Raw genomic sequence first — 6768 nt, 5'->3', positions numbered from 1 at the left:
TTTAACCTATCCTAACCTAACAAAACCTGACCTAACCTAACCGATTACGCTGGCAACCCTGTTCTTGCGTACTTTCATATTTTGACATTAATAGCAGTAAAAGTCTGGAGTTTCGTATCCGCTTGTTGCTAGCATTATTTGCCTGTGCCTGTAACCAGGGCACCTCCACGTGGTGAGGGTGGGCAACGGATCCACATTGGGTGAGTCATTGATTGATCGAGTTAACCTATTAAATATAGCACACATTTGAGACTGAGAACCGTACGCTTACATAGCTACACGTCTGGTTGAATTTCATTCGGCTAGGTTAGGTTAGGTTAGGTTTTGTTAGGTTAGATTTATTTCTAGGTTAGGCTCGAGTTGACCCATTCGATGTAGCACACATTTCCTACTGGGAAAATATGCTTCCAGAGCTTTACGTGTAGTTTAATAAAGTTCTGTTAATTCAGGTTAGGTGAGGTCAGGTTTTGTTGCGTAAAGTTATGTTAAATAAGTTGATATAATGCAAGGGTTGATCCTTCACAGTTGTCGACATGTTTTTGAAGTGAAAATTTGCATCACTGGCATTATTTTGAAATATATTTGCCTCAGTGCATGATTTTTCGTCATTTTTTGAGGTTATGGCTCAACCATGACGTAATGGGTGATTTTTGATACCGAATTTGAACTTAGCGCCCCAAAATCCATATAAATACGTGTGTCTTGTTACCAGATCCGCACACTTTTTTTGTGTGGCTGTGTAATCTACGAGTCAACGGTATTTGTGAATTGTTTAAATTAAAAGGGTCCACGTTTTCGGTATAGAATTGCATATAGGATCATGCGGATAAGGTCACCCATTTGTTTAGTGTGGATCTTTTAAAGTTATATTGTAGAATAAAACATTTCTCTTGTGATATCGGTTGCTTAAGTTGATATGAGACGGTGAGAGGAGTTATTGAAGTGTAAACTTCTGCAAATAGTTGGAAAAACGAGAAGCAAGCAATTCGTAAGTGCGAACGTGCAACTTGTACCGCCCTCCATTTCCCTCGAGCACAGTAAACTTTCGGTCCATCCTCTATGTCGTCCCTTGCTACTGCATGTCTTCCTCATACTGTTTCTTTTTATTTTACTTTTTTTTGCCCCGTTCTCCTTTAGTTTCCTTAAAGTGCCGAATCGCTGGAGAGCATCATCGATTTACTGTAATTTCGAACTACACAAGCCTGTATTTTTGAAAAATTGTAATTTTTCTGTAACCGTTTTCCATCTTCCAGCTCAATTTTAAATAAAAATTTTGATCTCGTTGGGGAAAATTAACACTTTCTGCAGCGGAATTCCGATAAGTATAAAAAGGCTATCAAGAATCCTTATTCGCAACTATTTGAAAAAAAAATTTTAATGTCGGTGCAGTTCTTAACCAGTTTCAATATAACCTGTTTATTTAAAACCGAAAAATATGTTTAGATATGATTTTATGGTAATGCCTCATAAACTAAGAGATTAACCCTTTACTGGTACGGTGGTTTGGGGAGATATATAAGGACAGTGGGATACTATCTGATCCGACCTACTATTAGTGTGGTTTTAGGCAACAATAATTGCACAATAAGCATTTTAATGAATTATTATCCATATTAGTAAATAGATAAGATAGATAAACGTTTATTTTTCGATCTGCTGACCTTCAAAAATTGACTTGCTTACACTACCATTTTTTACCGAATTTTCTTACAACTATCCCTTAAGGATTAACATCTATCCACACCTTCCGCTCGCTTTTATAACCTAGCCTTCCTCGCTTCATCTCGCCTCGCCTCGCACGCACGTAGCTACTGTCTCGCTATGCCTCGCGTTACCACCCTCTACCTCCGCGGTTAAAACCTAATACTTATCTACTATTGACGATATTCGCAGTTTTTCCTACACCTACTTCCTCTTCTATTCACAATCATTTCTTGTGAATTTCTTTTCCTCCATCCTTCTCTTCTTCTTCATCTTACTCAACACCCCCTTCACCCCCTTTCCCCGTCACCCTTTTCATGCAACAATACCTCCATGCTTATCCCACTCCTTTCCACCTCTTCACACTCCCCCAACCAGTGCTTAACTTTTGCCTCACCCTTCCCGCACAATTCACACATTCTCTTCTCTCTATAGAGCCAAAACCTATTAAAATCCTCCATGCAACTGCATTTCATTCTCGCAATTAGTTCCTGACTTACTTGCTCTCTTTTCTCACACAAATATTGCGCTCTTCCCCTTGGCACAATCCACACATAGTTCCCGTTAAACCTTAACTCTTTTCTTTCTCCATGCCATTCTTTTGAACCAACTCATATAAGTTCCCCACTTGCTCGTGCATCCTTCTCACTTTATCCATCTGCAATCCATTCGTTCTAAAATAGCTTTCCCTTTCCACCTCCATCTTTCCATTCCTACTTCTGTTCTTCTTCTCCCAACAACACCAGCTAGCCAGCTTACTTGCCCCGTCCTCCCAAAATTTCTCCTCATATTTACACGCTCGAATCCTCGTTATAATCCCTAGACTCTTTTTTCCTGTCTCCATCCTGACAATATAGTTCGGCGTATCCCCTGCCAACCCCATTGTATAATTTACATACCTCTCCTGTATCCTATTTGCCTCATAACTTACCTTCCACCTCCATTCCGTAAAATAAGACACTCATTACTAGCGAATCAAACAATTTCATTCTCCTTACAAAATCATCTACAGACAACCTCTTCCCCAGCTCCCACACCTGCCTCATCACCACATCTGCCCTTCTCACCCTATCTTTCCACCTTCTGATTCATCCGAAACAGGAAGCCCAGTTACACAAACTCTTTTATCTCCTGTACCAATTGTCCCCTTTACTTCTACTCCCCTCCCTTGTCTCTCCCACCTCCTTTCCTAACCACCATAACCCTCGACTTGTCCGCATTTAATTCTATGCTATTTTTGTCGAAACATCTTCTCAACCTTTTCATCATGTCCTTTAAAGCCTCTTCGCTCTTTGCTATCAACACTATGCCATCTGTATATGCGAGTGAATATATCCTGACTCCTCCTACCCTAACTCCTCCTACCATACCAGCCGCTAACTTACTTCTCATATCCGCGATTAGAATTGTAAAAAGCATTAGGCTAAGCGTGCACCCTTGCTTCGACCCCCTATCCATACAGAAGCCCTCAGAGATTCTCTCCCCTCCTCTCAACCTATATTTTCACTACTTTACACTACCTTACCTTCTTGATCAGCCCTCTCTCCAATTCTCTCTCTTCCATTGCTTCCCACTACCTCCCCTATCCACCGAAGAGATCGCGCTTTTTAGATCGACAAAAAACGCGTACACTTTGGCACCCTTTTTGATGAGTTCTGTGTCTACCACGCACTGCAAGACGTAAATATTGTCAATAGTACTCCTCCTCTCCCTCTAGAGTAGTACGATCAACCCTTCCCACTTCCTTAGCTGTTTCTCTATCTCCTTGTCATTCAGGTCCTTCCCATCTACCTCCCTCGTTCTTCGAATCCCCTCATCTCTCTTCCTAAACCTAATAATTATCTTCCACACGTCCCCTTCTGTCTTAACACTTCTCAACTCCTCTTTCAGCTCTTTTTCTTTTTCCTGCTCTTTCTTCTTACACATCACCCTAAACTCCTTCCTCATTTCTGCTTACTCTTCCCTTTTCGGGGTTCCTTCCTTCCACTTCCTATACTTCTCATTCATCTTTCGCCTCATAATTTTACATTCTCTATCCCATCACGTCTTCGCCATTCCTTTCTTCTTCTTCCTAAATACCTTTTTTGCACACACCCTTTCACTTTCTCTTTTAGCGTAAATTTTTTATTTAAAGAATTTTAAAATGCAGTTTTAAAGACTTAAAAAATTAAAAATTAGAAATGTTTGAAATAGATGGTTTATGATTTTAAAAAACATTTTTGCTCTATAAAATTCAAATATAAATAAATTAATAAGTTTTTAATTGAACTGTACTTTAAGTACTTTAAGATTTTAGAATTTCCAGATTTAAACTTTACAAATGAAACTGTTGAAATTTGAAAGCCTTATTAGTTAGACAAATGTAAACATCCGATTGAAGCTTTATAAGCTATCTTTAATTTTAAAATAATATATTCGTAATTTAAGGCTTTAATTAAATTTCAGATAGTGTTGCAGTATAAAATATTTCATTTTTTAACCATTCAATTACAACATTTTTAATGAAGAAAAATAACAATTATTTAATATTTAGAAATATCTGACTGTTCATTTAGAATCCGTAATTACAAATCAAAAACAGAAAACTAAACAAAAAACCAAACTTTGAGCAATACAATTTCAGTTGATCTATTTAAAAAATTTTTAATTTGTTATTCAAATCGTTGAATTGTTATGCATAAATAACGATTTAACCCGTACTATTCTTAGAAAACAGTCGACTGAGTTCAAGAAATATTTAGAAGATTTGAAAAAATGCAAACTTAATTAAATATCTGAAATGATTTCAAATAATTTCGAAGATTTTTAAGAATTGTGAAGGTCTTTACAAGAATGAAACACATTTTCTCAAGATTCATAGGAAAATTGAAAATGATTTTTTATTTTGGAAAATTAATTTAAGATAAGGTTTGAGAAGATTTAGAAAGATTTACGAAACTATGAAAGATGAATGTGAAAAATTTTAAACAATAGTATAATTTTGAAAACTTCGAAATTCATGGATTGATTTTTTAAATTTTAAGCATTGAAAATGATAACGTGGATTTATATTTTTGGGTCTGAAAAAAATTATAATATTCCCGCTGAATAAATTTACTAATTCATTAAAAGTGAAACAATATTTGAAATTTAATTAATTCCTTTGATTACGACTATATTATTTTATAGTTATTTTAACATTAAAAATAGTTTATAAAGTTTTAATCGGGTATTTACATTTATCTGACCAATAAGACTTTTAAATTGAAACAGTTTAATTCTTAAAGTTTCAATATGGAATTTATAAAATTATGAACTGATTCCGAAACTTCTTGTAAAATCAATTATTAATTACTTTTCAATACTTAAAGTACCGTTCATTTTAAAAATTATAAATTAATTTATATTTACATTTGATCGACCACAAATGTTTTTTTGTATTAAACTATCGATTACAAAGATTTCTAATTTTTTAAGTCTTAAAAACTGCATTTTAAAATTCTTTAAATAAAAATGTACGCTTAAAAATTAAAATAGAACATTTTTAAAGTGAAATCTTTTCTAATTTCGCTTTCTAAACTAAATTATATTATAATTGAAAAATATAGCAATTCAGCTAATTATTTAAAACACGGTTTAAATCAAAGTTGGACAGATTTATTTTCTAAAAATTGGTAAAAAGCCCGGTCAAAAATAAATGTACTATCATTTCCCGATTTTCAGGTCCAGCGGCCACTCTGTATTTGTATTGATGACAACGTATAAGCTGTCACTCCATTTTTCCTTTTCATTCTACTCATTGTTGTCTACTCATCACAGCCATAGACATTCAAATGTTCGCGCGGCCCCATGCGAAGGTTCTCCGCAGCAAGGGAGCCAATGCAACGCTCCGTGCGCAACTTCAGACTACACTGTTTTCAGACCATTCGCCAACGCCCAGCCTCTGCCCTCCAACCAGTCATTTAAAATCTCCCCCTCTTTATTTATTATCTTATACTTCGATTTTCTTTCTTATACGTCAATCTTCCTATCTATACTGCCCTCATTTTCGCGCCATCCCCCTCTCCCACTCACTAAACTTTTTCCTCTAATCCATCCCTAACCCCTGTTATAATTAGCCCTTTCTACACCTAACTTCTAATTCCACTAGCCCTTTCTTTCATCTTTACTCTAAATGGCTCCTGTAGCCTCCATCTATACCTCCTTGGCAACTTGGGCTCTACTCTATCCGATTCTTTTCTCTCCACTCACGTCTCTACCAGTCCAATCACATCAAATTCCTGAAAATACCTCCAGAAATTCTCATCTTTCTTCTTTACCCCTGCACTGTTTTCAACACTACCTTCTCCTCGTCTCATACCTACATCTTCTCATTTATTTTTATTTTCCGATACCTTACCTTCACCGCTCTCCCTTCACTCCTCTTCTTCCTAGCCTTGTCGTTTAGCATTCTCTGCACATCCCTCTCCTTCCTTGTCAAATCTCGATTGATGAAAACCTTCTGTTTCTTTATCCTATTTGTGTTACGCATTACCCCTAATTTTTCTTCCCAGCTCTCCAATGAAACAACTACCATGAAAATTTATTTTTAACTTCCCAATTCATCTCTCACAACCCTAATCACCTCCTAGACTTCCACCTTTAAACTATAATCACAACTTTCACACAAACTCCGTAAAAACTTATTACCGCCTCTCACTGCACACTTTCACACTACCGCCACCAACATGCAAGTTTTTTATCGAGCATATGTTACTAGATACTTCTCATTAAAATTTGAAGTGAATGGGTTAGATAAATTAAGCAGCAGAGGTAAGCGCATGTAGAAAATAAAATGTGCTTACAATCATTCAACAATAGTTCATTTTCTATTCAAACTCCTTTGGTCATATGTATTTGAACTAGAAATCTAAGACAATATATTATCGATCTTAATTTCTCAAAGCTACGATATCCTGAATAATTTATTAAATCATATTTTATGTTTAAAAGGGGATTTTCTCACATATGTTCATCTCTAAATCCTAATCTATCTGACCGATTTTTTATTATTATTATTTATTCTTCACTTACTATTTCATTATAATA

The 6768-nt window shown here is 35.7% G+C and overlaps 1 protein-coding gene across 1 annotated transcript in view; it reads left to right on the top strand.

Annotated features, from left to right (window-relative positions):
• Nucleotides 1-6768, top strand: part of LOC117171484 — a 477779-nt gene that overhangs the window by 461312 nt on the left and 9699 nt on the right. The gene's annotated exons all lie outside the window — the stretch shown is intronic.

Source organism: Belonocnema kinseyi, chromosome 4, assembly GCF_010883055.1.
Source record: "Belonocnema kinseyi isolate 2016_QV_RU_SX_M_011 chromosome 4, B_treatae_v1, whole genome shotgun sequence".
Taxonomy (NCBI): Eukaryota; Metazoa; Arthropoda; class Insecta; order Hymenoptera; family Cynipidae; genus Belonocnema; species Belonocnema kinseyi.
This window is presented reverse-complemented; position numbering and strand designations above follow the sequence as displayed.